This window comes from Anas platyrhynchos, chromosome 9, assembly GCF_047663525.1.
Source record: "Anas platyrhynchos isolate ZD024472 breed Pekin duck chromosome 9, IASCAAS_PekinDuck_T2T, whole genome shotgun sequence".
Classification (NCBI taxonomy): Eukaryota; Metazoa; Chordata; class Aves; order Anseriformes; family Anatidae; genus Anas; species Anas platyrhynchos.
Window position 1 is genome coordinate 3,101,604 of NC_092595.1, and position 15,751 is coordinate 3,117,354.

The 15,751-nt window shown below is 37.3% G+C and overlaps 1 long non-coding RNA gene across 2 annotated transcripts; it reads left to right on the forward strand.

The window, feature by feature from the left end:
• The first annotated feature begins 751 nt into the window (after positions 1–751).
• Positions 752–5,175, forward strand: LOC110354286 (uncharacterized). Of its 2 annotated transcripts, none has more exons than XR_011811415.1 (4): positions 752–819; positions 2,539–2,674; positions 3,777–3,937; positions 4,991–5,175. It is a non-coding gene; the product is annotated as an uncharacterized lncRNA (long non-coding RNA). The 2 variants fall into 2 exon arrangements; XR_011811416.1 differs by having other exon boundaries at positions 759–819; positions 2,544–2,674.
• The last annotated feature ends 10,576 nt before the right edge of the window (positions 5,176–15,751 follow it).

Here is a 15,751-nt window from a genome sequence, read left to right on the forward strand (position 1 = left end):
CCTAGATTTCCTAGGAGAGAAGCTAACAAGGTTTACGGAGGTCTGTCTTTTAGATCAACCAAGGCTGTCATTGGATATTGCTGGTTTTGCTTTATTAAACAGATACTAAATTTATTTAAAATTAGTAAACACCTGGAACAGAGTAACATTCTCAAAAAATTTCTGTGTAGAGACTGGAAATTGCCACAGTGAGGAACCTTTATTGGGTGAATGTGTGATAAAGACAGTTTCTGATCATATTTTTAATAGCTTATTCATAATTTCATCCATGGAAGCAAGAGCTGAAGCAAACTGAATACACCAAAATAGGTAAATATAAACAATATTCAAAACTGGTCTAAAATGAATAGAAAGCATGTGTATATCATGTTACGTGATAAAATCTAATACAGACATTCGGATAATGAAATTACCTGTTGAGAAGTTATTCAGGCAAATTCCAATGGGCCTGTGTATTTGAACAATTTAACAAATCCTAGAGTTTAATTTCCAGTGTTGACTCTGCTTAAGAACAGAGAAGTCACATGTGAATATGGCTTGGCTCATCATCTGATGTTCCTCACAGACATTTAAGGTCTCTGTCCATTAAATGGTGCTGGCTCTTTTGTTTTCTTTAAAAAAAAAAAAAAAAAAAAAACCTTTTTCTGTCAGCGTGCTTTGCTTCGTAATGCTACTTATTCACTTGTTTATTCATTTATTTATTATTTTATTTGTCCACTTTTGTTGAGGCAAACTTTTTTGATGGTTCTCTCCAATTTAGATATTCCAGTCTACCAGGTTCGAGTTGTCATTGTTATTAGTGTTTCAGATCACAACCAGGTAATTGAGGTTATCCATTACCCATATGTACAGCACTCCTAACTGTAGAGTTCAAACATGAAACTGCAAAAATGCATTCTTTATCTTCATAGTACATGTATGTCGATTCAAGTGACATAAGATGGCATTTTGCATAGCAAGCTTCTAGACTGTTACTCATTTAATAGAGTCCACTTTCACCATAGCCAGACCTAGTTATAGAAATCTCATTAACTCTGACAGCAGCTCAAATTTTCATTGTTACCTGTTTAAGAGTAGCAAATAATAAATTTATCAATTTGCTATTATAATAATTCACTGAATTGTCATATAATTTTATTAGTTTGTATCAAAGGTACTGTGCTGCAAAGAAAACACATATTAAAATTTGACATTTAATCTGTTTGTCTTATGAGACATATATAGATGATGAACATTCATGAACATTCTGTCTATTTTAATCATTATTCTCAGCTAGCTTAGACAAATATTTCCACGAGTACCGTAGCTGAAATGCAAATACCAGAAAAAATAAAATAAAATAAAATTAATAGTCTCTCTGGGGGTTCATAACCCAATTAGTTAGGGCTCGGAACTAAAAAGACCTTACTATTGAAATATGTTAGTTTCCATAACAGAAATCATACAAAGCTGGAGGTCTGTATCAAATTACTTATATTTGGATTATGAAATAGACATTACAAAGACAGTTTCTGTATATTTTTTACCATTCTTTTTGGACATTAAGACTAATTTTCTCTCATTGTTCACTTCCAAAATTATCTTAGAAATAGTTGTAACAACTCTCTATTTGATACTGAAAGTTGCCTAGAGGCTTGGAAATGATTCAGTGGAGGCAGTTTCCCAAAAGAAAAGAAACATTTTTCAAATAGAATTTAAAGGTCAAACTGTTTCAGAAATGTTTTAGCTATTAGTAGGGATGCTTAAAAGCTTGAAGGAAAAATCTGAACTAGTCATTCCCAGTTTACAGTTGCATGACAGTTCATTTAATTTTAAGGTGGTCTCACTTTCATTAATGTTATATTCTATAGAAGGCTTGAAGAAATACTGCAACCAAGTAAGTTAATCTACCTATAGTCTTGAATTTAAGAGGTGTTCCATGTGTTTTTGTGTTCCAAACAGGGACTGTTTGAACACTGGTTTATCTGGTGAGAACATTTAAACAAATAAATATAAGATCAAAATAAAGTTTTGGTGAAAAATACGTTCTATGCTAATGTAAGAAACTGCCATTGCCACATCCTGTGATATATAAGATCATTGTTTTTCATAATTTGTAACGAATTCAGCAGAGCACTAATTACACAGGTGTGAAGAGCCTGAACATATACTTTTCTGCAGCTGGTGTTCTGTAACTCCATTTTCTCTAGAGACATTTGAAATTATGCTGTTCTTGAGGTTGAATTAGAAACCCTCTGGGGATTACAGACACATTGTCTGAGAGTAAATGAGAAGATAGCAAGGGTTTCTTCTCCACGAGCAATAGTCTAAGGCAGTGGCAAATAGACTTTCAAAGTTCGCTGGGCTGTGGTTAAGAGGAATTAATTTCTTAAGAGATAATACATAAAAAGTAAGGCAAATAAACAATGTATTGAAGAAAAAAATCTTTTACCTGTAACTAGAATTATGTCTGCTTCAGTGAGCCTGAACAACTCCTTTTGTTGTTAATGCCTACTAACTAATTTAGTTGCTAATACCTGCTAATTCCATTTTTATCAGCACAGAAGAAAACCCAAAACCCATCACAAAAATGCTGCCGATAGCCAAATAAACTCCCTTATTACACAATATCACTGTGAACCAAGAAGTACCTTCCTAGCAGAGGGGCTCAGCAGCAGTTGCAGCTGGGAAGCTGGTAAGTACGTCTTGGCACCGGGGAGCCTGTGTGCAAGTTGTGAGTGTGCAACCCCGTATGTCTCTAAACCACCACGCTGGACTGGACTGTGACTGCACAAATGGAGGACTTTTGTTCCAGTGGCCCAGCTGATGTGGAGTCAGGTGATGGATGCTTGGATTAGGATAAGTGTTTGAAAAAATCTGAAGTTCATGAAGTCAAGACTCTATATCCATATCAACCTCATCTTTTGCAATTGTAGAACTCGTTTCTCTGCCTTTTCAAATCAGCAACTTGTTCTTCTGCTCTCTTCTGTTTTTCAAAGTATAGTATGTGTGTAAACTGAATTTCGGAAAGAGATGAACAGATTATGGGACTCTCATAATTTTATTGCATATTTCAATTTTGGATGGCATTTTTCCCCTCCCTAGAGAGGCATGCAGCCTGTATGTTGACAAGACATGAATAGGTTCTGCTGACCAAGATTCTGCTGACTTTCTTGTGAATACTAAGACACAGATACTCATTTCACACTTTCTGTATTCAATTCATTGATTTTCTTTATCATGTTGCAAGAAAATGCAATTACCTGCCAAAAGCATGCATCTGGGAGTGTTTTCAGATGATCCAACGTTATCTACTTTCTATTTTTGTCTGCTAATGCTGGGCATTAAAAACAAAACTGACTCTCTTCAGGGGCAGTGCCTATATTCCCTATCTACATGCACACAGCCACAGTTTTAAGATCACAAAGGTATGGTATTATCATGTCCCAGTTTTGCTTGCGCTTTACAGTCTTTATACAAATTCCTTTGGCATTTCCAGAGCTGGGCAAGCTCCACTCTCCTCAAACTGAGGCAAAACACAACCTTGGCTAGGCCTGAGCTTCTTCAGTTGCTTCTTACAGCAAAAAATGAAATGTGTGCTTGCAAAGGTGGCTTGGCAGAAAGAATAATTTCCAAAATATACTGTGACTTTTGTACAGGAAGGCTTGAGACCAGTATGGCCATTGAGATAATGAGATTATCAGGGTTGTGGATATAAACCTCCAAATCATTCTCATGAAAGGGATAGAGTGTTTTGGCTGAAATGACTTTTCAGATTATTTTTTTTCCTTCTGTAGATGATTCCTCTGTAAGATATTCGGTGCTAGTTATTGGCAAGAATCAAAAGATGTGAAGTGGGAGTTTAAAGAAGAAAAACATCATGAAGATATCAGGTCTTTCCCAACTTTTCCACATCGTGCCATTTTATTCAAACAGACCATGGTCAGACTTCCAAAAAGTAAGTTTCTCTCGAGTCAGATGAAGCAGCTCTGTTTATAGTCTGGATCCATAAATCTGAAAGGAATTGTGTGTTAATATCTGTCTATATGAGTAATACAACAGGGTATTAACACTGAACAATATTAAGCAAAGATAATTACTGACCCAAGCCTTTAGCTCGATCTTAACACATTTATGAATATTTGTCTTTGCAATTACTGTTTGTCTCCAATCATTATAATTTTATTTCTTGTTCAGCTGCCAGACTATGACCTTAGAAAATATACTTGCCATAAGGTACTCATCATTTTCTGTTTTAAATATGTAATACAAGTATAAAATATATCTTGTTAATCCTCACACTCATGAGTATAGATTTTTTTTTTTTTCTATGAACGATATGTAATTTCCCTCATCTGAGAGTACAGGAATAAGAGATAAGAAGGGTACAACATTATTTAGACAGTTCTGTGGCACTCAGCAAATTATCACATTTTCTTCTTTCTATATAATCAGAAATGAAAGTGTACACAGGTTGCTAATAGTTAAGTAGTGGAGGTTATAATAATTTATTTGAAAGTTTTACTTGTAACAAAAGGACTTAGTGTCAGATAAACATCCTGTCATGAGACAAATAAAGTCTTTTTTTCTGGAATACTAAGGCTGAGGAAGCGAAATTGCACAATAAACCTCCTACAGTCAATAAGCAATAAGTAACCTGTCAAACATAAGTAAAAGTGGAAAAAATTAGGCAATGTTGGCATCTACAAACATCTTCTGGAGCAACAAGGCATAACAGCAAGAAAATTAATGCCAACACCTCTTATAGAAATTACCAGCCACTTTAGTTCAGTTTCTCGGAAGTAAATGTCAACTGAGTCAAAGACAGCAAACACCTTTGTAGCTTGAATATTAAAATGACTTTGTAGGCAAATGCCTCCAGCATAAAAAGTAAGGTGCTAGACTTATAAATGAATATCATTGAGGAAAGCATTAATGAATAATAGCTGAGTGGCAATATGTAAGTTTAGGACATCTTTATGCTTATGTGAACATATTGTTCTCGTTCTAGGCAAATTGCTAACTGACAGCTGGATCCACCTCTACTATAAATTATTGGACTCAAGAGCAAACTGGAAATCTACCACAGGATCATCAAGCACAGTGGAGTTAGTTTGTATTTACACTCTTGTAACCAAGCCGGGGATTTGGTTTCCAGCATTAAGGAGTCTTACATAAAGCAAGATTTGCTTTTCATTAAGTTCCATGTTGACAGACATAAATCCTCACTATGAGTCCTTTCTAATTTATATTTTGTTAGGATAGGCTAGTACGCACAAATTTTTTCCTAATTCATCTGCTGCATTGTAAGGCTTTTATTGTGCTTTAAAGTTGTTCCAGTATTTTCATCTGTGTTGTCAGCCTTCACCCCCCACCGGTCTTTTTCCCTAGAAAATGTAGGTGACAAATATTCACAAACTCTGGTAAGATCTGTGCCAAAGGGAAGGTTCAAACCAATAAAGCTCTAGCCAGAAAGCTATATAGTGGGTGAACTGTTTGTTCACAATTCCTATGCCTCTTTTCCATCTCAGACCTACTCAAACCTTCCTTTTTTTTTTTTTTTTTTTCCCTCCCCATATTCTGTTCATATTGCTGGATGAAACCAAAAGGGAAAAGGATATAGCAGCACCCTCTTTATTCACTCTCATCAAGAGAAACAATCTGTCTTTTTTTTCTCCTTTTTTTTTTCTTTTTCTAGAAATCAAAGGCAGAGGAGTTAAGAGGAAAAGCTCAGTATTTTAAAACTTCCAGAAGGCGCAAAAATGGGACCTCTTCTTTTCTCATGGAAAAATTCTAGATGCCTTAAAGTCTACTAATGTGATAAATTTCATGGCTAGTTCAGGTGCTGTCTTATAGGGTTGGTTGTGTGTGAATATAGTGAGCAATTTTCCACTGCCAGAAAAGGCTGGAGTTGAGCTTTCTCCACTTGAAGACTGATGTTTGTAGGATCTGAATGTTCAAAACATTATTAAAATCACAGTAAACAAATAATATGTTTTGGATCCGTATCTGCAGCAAGGTGAGTTTGAAGACCAAGCTTAAGTTACAGTACTGGTACCTTAATTATTGTGGGCCAGTATCATCCATAGGATAATCAAATTCACTGGAAATATGGTGGAAATTAATACGGTGCTGTGGTTGCCACTTGTAACTTCTCTGCATGTATGAGTTTATACAACAGAATTCTCAATACCTTGTGGAGGAGGGGGAAGCAACAAGCAGGCAGGAAATAAACGTCTTCCTCTTTCATCTAAATTTAACTAGAGAAATAGTCGCAATAAAATTAGAGATGTGCTGAATTATCCATAGGAGATTCCGATCCAATATTAGCCTACTTACCCTGTTACTTATCTTCAAATGAACACACCACCAGCAGAAAAGATTTAGGTTACATCTGAGTAATCCAAATCTTGTAGGTAGTGGGGTTTAGTGAAACTGGAGCACTTGTTACTATAATTTAACTACAAAAAACAGCATTTACTAAAGTAAGAGGTCTGTCTTTCAAGCACAAAAGCAAGGAGGTTTGTAGCAGTATTGGTAAGGCTGGAGTGTCAGTCTGGATTTTCAGCCTTAAGTCTGAATTTCCTTCGTTTTGTGGATTTGTCAAACATTCAACAGTGTTTAAACAAATTTTTATCATGATGACATTCAAACCTCCGTAATACAGCCTTTTTTAAGGAAAGAAAAAAAAAAAAAGTAGTAGTAAAATGATGCTGATGATGTGTTGCTGTGGTAAGGAATAGGTTGCTGTCTTGTATGCACACAGCTGTGGTGGGAGCTGGACACCAGAGTTCCTTCCTCATTATCGTGTGATGGCAAGCTGGGTCCTCTCTGCAGGGGTTTCACTTCTCTGTGCCTCAGTTTCCTGAACGATAACCTAAAGATCATATTTACAAATCTCTGAAGATGCCCTCATTAGTTAGTCAGTATATGATATGTGCAAAGTGGTTTAACATGCTTGGATGGAGAGTGTTACAGAACATTTCAGAGGGAATTGTAATTGCCAGTGACCGGAGAGGACCCCGATGCAGAGTATGTGTCAGCACAGTTCACCCCTTCAGAGCATCTTCAATTAAAATTGCTCAAGGACAGGAGCACTCAGATTCCCATTCCTGGCAGCCTGTTAAAGAGTGATAAAGGAAATGGGGGACTGCAATTCTACAAAATGACTATTGGATTGGATGGAACACATCTTTTTTACATGTATTTCATAAAATGAGATTTTCCAAATACCCCAAATTGTTCTTGGTACAATTGCCTTTATAAAATTTACTATGAGAAAGGAGGAAACATTGCTATGTGGAATAGAAACTTGTTATGAAATTCTATAAATTCACTTTGTGCACTGAAAATGTTGTGGCCTGGTTTTAATTCTGCAAAATTCAACCAATACTGGACTACAACACACTTTCACATTCATATCTTTACAGGGGAGTGCAGCATTCTCATTTGTAAGGGTTCTCTTGACAGTGTGCTGTGAGCTGCTTAGGCACTGATTAACAGAGGTTATTGTAAGGGTCTCCCAATTAATAAAAATAAAAATTCAGTGGTCTAGCTGTCAAACATGGAGCTGCATTTCTTATGGTGTATTCATTAGTTAAAGCACTCTCAGTTACTACTTTCTATGTTACATCATGCTTACTTGCTGAGCTAGATTATGAAGACAAAGTTCACTTGTTGGTGGAATAAGTTACCCTAATTTGAATTTGAAATGGATGACATCCCATTATTTAGCTTAATCTAAATTCAGAAAAATATGCAATTAAAAGAGCTACATTACCTATACAATTTATATCCTGAACTGCCTCTAAATATCCAGCTCTGAAAGGTAATATTTGGACCATGTATGAGAATATGTGAAATAATCACCAAGGGCGGATAGACAGTAATTGTTACAGAAGATATTAAAAAGAATGAGAAAGTCTTTTATTAGATTTCCACCAGGATAAACAAGCACTGAGAATGAGTAGGTCTAATAAGAAGTGATGTAGGTGTTGAAATACATCACCAATTCACTGACATGCAAAACTATATTTATTTATCGCTGTTTATCAAAAAAAAAGCTCCAGAGAGAAAGTCCCGAGACATTGCCAAGGAAACGCTGTGCTGTGAGATGCAGAAGCCCTGCATGTCCTCAGAAGCCACTACTGCTCGCACCCAGGTGTGCTGGTGTTGGCAGCAAAGGGAGCAACTGCAGCAGTGCCTGACCACTGGGGAGCAAGACAACAGGCTGTACTTCTTTGGGAAGTTCTTTGCAGGGTTGTATCCTCCATGCAGACCTAGTCTTTCAGTTCAGGGTCTTATTCCTTGCCCAAGACTCAAGAATTACATTAATTCTCCAAAGTTAACCATTTGTGGCTGAATTAAATCTTTGTTTTTCTTTTTTTTTTTTTTTTTTTTTTTTTTTTCAAGTTCCAATTTGTGTACCTAATAACATAATAAAGCTTTTTGTTATCAATAAATGCATGCTTTTTTTTTTTTTTTTTTTTTTTTTTCTCCTGCTTCATGCACAGTGACATATGACAGACACTGTTTATACTCCTTTCAGAGAAAGTATATTTCTGAGTATCTTTGAACAGGTAGAAACTTGTGTGCATTCTATGTACAGGCACGACAACACGGTGATGGTTAAATGCACTTTGTGGACCTTTAAGAGCTGTTACTTGGTGCGTATCTGGGCATGCAAGAGTTGGCTCAGTGGATTCTAATTTGAAATAATTGCTCTCAATTTTCTAACAGTAAGCAGTCAGCTAATATCAGAAACATCAGCCTTTGCAGAAATCTTCCATACATTTCCACCCCAAACCAAGAGTTTAATAAGCAATTAATTCCTGAAATGATGCATAGCTATCTGCAATAGCCATTTATAGGCATTGCAACAAAGTCATTTCAGAAGACTAAAATTGAGCTGATGAACATTTCCAAATGTACCTGTGTAAATAACAATAATAATAATAATAAAAAGCTGGTGAGAGATATTTGTATAAGGTCTAGAGTGATAACGAAAAGGGCAAGCTGTCACTTTCTAAAGTTAACTTTTCAAACTCACACCTGAAAGCTTTCTGAGCTTATATGAGCTGTGAGTGACGCCACATGAAAGCATTTTTGGACCTGGGTGGAGAACCTCACAGCGCATCCACCAAAACTGAGCTCAGGAGGCACATCTGCCCCTGCAGCACTCACTGGTAGTTTCCATGTAGGCTCAGGAATAACACCTGAGCAGCATTTCAAAAGGAAATGACCCCAAACTGGCAGCTAATAAAGCGTGGTAGCATTAATGCATAGTGGCACGTTATACAGAAGACATTTTCTTTAAGATACTTATCAAGTGTGGTGTCAGCTGACATTCATCAAGCATTCACAGTTATTCATTCCCTCATGTTATTTTATTTCCCAGACTCTTCATGGCTAGCCATTATGTTTTCTTCTTTTTCTATTTTTTCTTCATTTTCTCTTTCCATTCCCCATCTACACCGTCTACTTCCATGCCTGTGGGGACCACATGCAGTTCCAAAGCTCTTGTTTGACATGGAGTGATTCCACAGGCCACCTTTAATATGACAGCAAATTGTAGTTTCCAACTAATTCCCTAATAGCTGAGTGAAAATTGCTGTGACAATGTTAGAAATGCCCATGGCCCAGGCACACCTGTGGCACCAGCTGTGCCAGAAGGAGAAAGGGAGAATTGGCCATTGGGAATGTCTTCTTGTCCTCTGGAATGTCCTCTCCTGTTCCCAACATCTGGGAAGATGGCAAATGACTGTCACTCCCCCTCCCCCCTTGCTGCCATCTGCAGTCTAGTCACTAATAGACATCTGGCCAAATGATGAGTTAAGGAAGCTTGCAGCAGATTTTGCAGGTTCAGAAGTATACAGCTTGTTCTGATGAGTTTAACCAGTAGAAACAAAACACATTTTTCTTCCTCTACAGCTGAAGTCCAGGAATGGTGTTCCTTTGCAATAAACTCGCCAACTTATAAATCTTTCCTGATCATGCTTGAAAAATTATTAATAGCTTTGAAATACATTTTTATATTGTTCCAAAATTTCCAAAGGTCTGCATTTTCCTCTCATTGCTAAGCTTTTGCTCCATAAGATATGGTAGCAGCTTACACCTTTGGTTTCTGCACAGGTTGTTAATAAGCAGAGTCTTTGATTTGTTTCAGTTTGCCAAGAAGTAATGGGAACTCTCCTTTGATAATTACAAAGGGATCATTAAAAGGCAGCTTTCTATATATTCACGTTCACATCTCTAACTGCCCTCAATTAGGCTTATCAGCACTGATTAATCCTGCCCATTCTGCAGTGTAAGTGTGAAGATTTTGAAAACACAGACAAAGTATTTAAAATAAATTGGCCAGAAATGTTTGGAATGTGTTTCTATACAAGGGGAATGCTAAGTAGCTCTTATTGTAGATGTTTTCTAGCTAAAGGCAATATTATCTATCAGACCCATTAGGAACTTGTTGATGCAAATTGCTGTGGTCTTTAATGCCACTTGTATTTCCTGAAAGTTCATTAAAATTAAGGTACTGGCTTTATCTAATTAAGCAGCCAATATCCATCTCTTTCTTTCAGCTTGTCTCCAGTTAGTCTGCTTTTAAAAACAAGATTTTCTTTGAAAGTTCTTGATGACATTTTTATATTTTCACTCACGTCTCTAACTATATTTATCTGATCTTCTGGTAAATCCTTTAGGGCTGAATCTAGTGAATCCATTATTTAGTCTACACCACTAGAACGCAATTCAATAATTCAATACCATTCAAAAATTTAAACCTATTTTTAGGCATTTGGTTCCTCATTCAGCTTTTTCTTTATAGACAGAAACTCATATATTTTACTGTCAATGTTTTATTAGCTATTTCTGTTTTGGCTTTTAATTGAACTGAATTAACTCTTACCAACATACTGTGAACAAAATGATAAAAATTACATACAGAATGTTATAAATGTTACCTACATAATAAGTGCCATTTTAGCTGATAAAAGCTCTCCTAGATACCATGTTGAGCTCTAAACAAACAATCAAACAAAAACAAACAAACAACAACAGCAACAAAGAAAAAAAATCAGGAAGTATTCATTAGGTATGAGAAAATATACATTAATAATGCAATAATACATCAGGGAAAATGTTACTGATATTTTGTTAGAAAGTGTTTGTACATCAAATATGTTATCTTGGTCAACTTTATTACTCAGTTTGTACAACCTTATTACTAAATTTATATACAATACTGAAGAGCTGAAACCCCAAACACATCTCAAATTTTAAAACACGATGCTACAACAGAAAATAATAGCTTCAAGGTTCACATGACTTTTTTTTTTTTTTTTTTTTTTTTTGTCAAAAAAGTACAGAGCAGACTGTACAGCACTTCTTGCTACCAAATATTAATTTTAAATTTAAACATTTCATTAACCTGTGTGGGATTGTTTTCAATCACCCAGTGTGACTCCCAGTCACAAGTATCTCACGATCCCTTTAAAACTAGAGTTTCCAAAATTATAATTCACTACAAAGTAGGCCTGAAAACATAACAGATATGAAAGCATAGATTAAATGGTCTTAGAATTAAATCATGTGCACAATGATGTCTATCAGCATCCCTAGTTATCCTTTGCTAGATTCTTGTTACCATGGCATTGCCTGTACGTCCTATGATAGTGATAAACTCCTCCTGCACTAAGGTTAATCTTGGGTGAACTCAGTACATGTAGTAAAAGTTTTTAAGTTCTTCTGTGTTGTTCATCTGCATTGTGCATCACTGTAAAAGCAAAAATACCCACACAATCCATAAGATTCAACACAGAAATTGTCAGAGCAGAAATACGTAGGTTTATTGCCCCATTTGCTACAGGAAAGATCAGCCCATAACTAAGGAGAATTTTCTATCAACATGTTGTGGGATGAAAAGATGCCTAGGATTTTGAAATAAAGTGTGTCTATGAGTAATGAAAAAAGGTACATTACATTGATAAGAATTACACTGTTCTCTGGGCATATTATGGGGTTGTATGAAGCTTTCCCAGAGACTAAAAAAATGTCATGAGTAGGTGCTGCTCAACACAAAGTCCATTAAATTCTTGGGCCCAAAATGAAGAGAAAAAAAAAAAAAGTAAAAAAAAAGACTTGTCAGTTTCTATGATGGGGAATGCATTCACCCTGAAAACTTATATTATGCTTGGCAGTTTGCATCAGTAAACAAAGTTTGCTTTAGTATCTTCTTATTTACATTTGCCTGCACCAGTAATGCTATATCACATGCCAGGGGTAGCCCTGGGCAATAAGCTGGCAAGAGCCTTGTTTCCTTGTCACAGGAGCTCTGTGATTTCCAGCCAAGGGTATATGCTCACTGCATATATATCCTTGACTAACAGCAACAGCCATAGAAAACCCTGCAGCTCATACTTGCTTCAGGCTGAGATGTGATTTAGACTGGCAGAGAAAGACTTTTGCTGCCATTACCCTTTGCAAATAGTGACATCCTCATGCAGTCATTTCTTTATTAACTCAGATGGTTCCCCAAAGTCACCTTCCACAGGGTTCAGGCATCTATTGCAGGTTGGCTCTTTCTGGCCATTAAAAAATAAACCTCACCATTTCCAGTTCATAATTTATGCTTGGTTTGATGTGGGTGCACTTGTATTTGTATTGAAAGAAATCCAGATGCAGCCAGAATGCTGCACTCACAGTAAATCACAGGCACTGGGGTTGCTCTGTCTGCAGAGGTGCTTGGCATGGCACAGAGCCTCCTGCCCCAGATTCACCACTGCCAGCTCTACTGCCCTGCCTCTCCTTGAGCACTGGCCTGTTGTGTGAAAAAACAGTGTCTAAGGTGAGATTTTGAGCTTGAGGAGTGCAGGACTTTGCTGAATATCTGGCCTTATTTTCAGGGGAATTCAGATTCAAATCAGTAACAGTTTCAGTTTCTCACCTGACTGCAAAGACAGGGAAATGTTTCATTTAGCAGTTGAATACAGAAGCAGGTACTGCACATCCAAACAACATCACAACCTAAAGACAAACCACAAAACATTCTTTCCTTGCAGTTTAAGGTCTAGTAAGCAAAGTTGTTTGATAACTTATCAGCTACCATGAGTTTAGCATTTGAGCGTTTTCAAGATAGAATCCGATAGGAGAGACGGCATCTTTCCAGAGTGTCATTAGGAGATGACATTTAGAAAAGAGAGTCAAAGACTTATTAAAATTTGATCTGTGCTTCAGGATCTTCTTTCAAGTGAATCATTCATCTTTCCAGCAAGGCTTCGTGTGGGCTCCCAAGCTGGCACATGTTTTCCTGCACCCTCAAAGCTTTATGAATTTACGATGATTAGAGAATGTCAGGAATTCAAGTACCAGCTTGAAGCAGAGCATGCTTTGGAAGGCAGCATTTTAAATTCCTGCCCATACATTGTTCGGTGCCCACCAGTCTGCAGCAGCCATGCTGATTGCTGGTGGAGTAGAAAGCAATTAGGGAAGCGGCTGCTGCTTAGAGCTCTTGCTGTAGCTGAACTTGCTAGTTGCAGGCGTGCTGAGGACTGTTTATTTGAGAAAGGGCTTACTAGAGAGAATGACATTCATACATTTGGGTTGGCGACAATTTTATGAAGAGCTGTGAAACGCTGCTTTTTTTTTTTTTTTTTTTTCTCTCCCTGGAAACATGCTCTGTAGAAAAAAACAAAATGCTGTAAACAGGAGAGGCTGCCAGAAAGGTGAAGATATCCTTCATTCCTATGACCGGATATGATCAACTAGTGTTGAGGAAAGGGTGAATAAAGAAGGAACTTTACATAGCTCCTTTGTTTCCGAATGTAGAGTTGATTAAGACATCAGCTTATTCTGCTTCCATCTTCATTTATTAAATTGTCAGCTTCTACCTGTCCCAAGAGACATCCGTGTAGTGAATATTGACGACGGAGAGAGATTTCTGGAGCCGTGCATGATATTTCAGGGTTAGCTTCCCATTAAAAGCATATTAATTTCATGGGCTTAAAAAGCCGAGGCATTTTTCTTCTCAACTTCTGTCATTTATCATATATGACTTTTTTTGTCAATGTTTAGAGATGAAGTCCTTGACTGTGTGTCCCATCTGCTGTCATGCTGTCATGTCCAAAGTGTACATCAGCAGCTTCCAAGTTATTCTGACACAAAACCATATCCTGGCCACAATCTGAAGGTGAAGAAGAGGAAGGAAGCGCAAAGCTGAGCTCTCTCACTGAGTCACTGCAGCTCCCAGTGCTACAGGTGTCAGTGGCAGCACTAGAACTGAAGGAGACTCTCCCTTAGCTCTCTCTTTATTTGACTTGCTTACGGCTCTCAAGGTGAGATCATAGCAAATGCACAGAAAGTCTAATGAGCTAAACCCAGATTTGTGAAAAGGTGCAAATCCTGGTTTAGTGTACTGAAGAGTCCTTAGTTTGTAAGCACCTTTACTGCAGTCAACACAAGCCGGATTCACGCGCACAATCTGGGAATAAAAGGCCCTCCTTTTTGTTACCTGCTCCCTAATACATCTTTGAATCTGTAGCTGTCTGGTGAGTGAGGTTTCCCAACATTGCAATAGACTGTTTCAAAATAATACTACAGCTTGCTGAAAGTCACAGCATCCTTGAGCTTTCACTGCCTTACTGTTATTATTGTTGTTATTGTGACTGTTATTAGACTTTGTAATGCACTGAGCTCCCAAGTGCTCTCTGCTATTGCTAAGATTACACAATACTTCAAGGAATTTTAAAGACAGCTGTTTTGTGCATGCTTGAAAGAAAGGGGGGAGGCAGAAGAGGTGCGACATTGCTTCTTACACTGATACGCAGCATTGCTATGCAGAATTAAACTGTGGAGTTAGGCGATCCAGCCTGTAAGCCATGGAGAAAAAGCCTGGAAAGAGACCTCAAATATGCAAGACAGGGGCCACAGTTCACTGCCTGTCCTTCATGGCACACCTGACATTTTGACAGGGACAAAATTACTTTTTTCTTTGGGTCAGGAACCAGACTGAAGACTTTACTGTCAGAGTAACACAACTAGAAAGGCTTAAAAGGTTGTATGGCCCATCCCCCTGTTCCTGTCCCACAACAGAACCACACATATTTCTCAGAAGATTTCTCACTAAAAGTGCAAGATGGATGCTGGAAAGAGGATTGGATAAAAGCTACTGGAGACTGGGAGAGGAAAAAAATGAAGAATGATTTTAGCTACAAATGACATGACAGTTTTTTTAAGAGGAGGGAATGAAAAACCTTTATGTTTGCAAACCCCATTTGCAATTTAAGAAGATGCTGTGCCTGCAACTAGGATTATGCAGCAAGATATATCATTGACATTAGTGTTAAAATTCTTAAACTCACTGTAATTTTCAGGGACAGGTAGTTTATAACATCTGAATGCTTGCTTCCTGTCTTGAGTACTAAGTCCTTGATGACAAGAGTTCTGCTTAGGACTGAGTCTGGACTTGGAGGGGTTGTGGCAGCCTGGGGCCTTTCCTGGGTATGCTTTTGGAAGAGATTTAAAAGAGCAATACAAAACCCACGCTTTTGCGGAGTATAAAGTTGTTGGAATAATTTCCACAGCTGGGATATTCCAATAAGAGTTTTGTGAGACACTCAGCTAAGGAAAAAATCCCTTTCACTCATCATAAAAATAATAACCTAATGTAATATTAAAAACAATTCAGTTAAATATTTAAGGCTGAAGAGCAACTCACTTAATTTTCAGCCTAGCACTATTTTCTAATAGTGGGGGCAGCATACTCATATCATCCTTACTT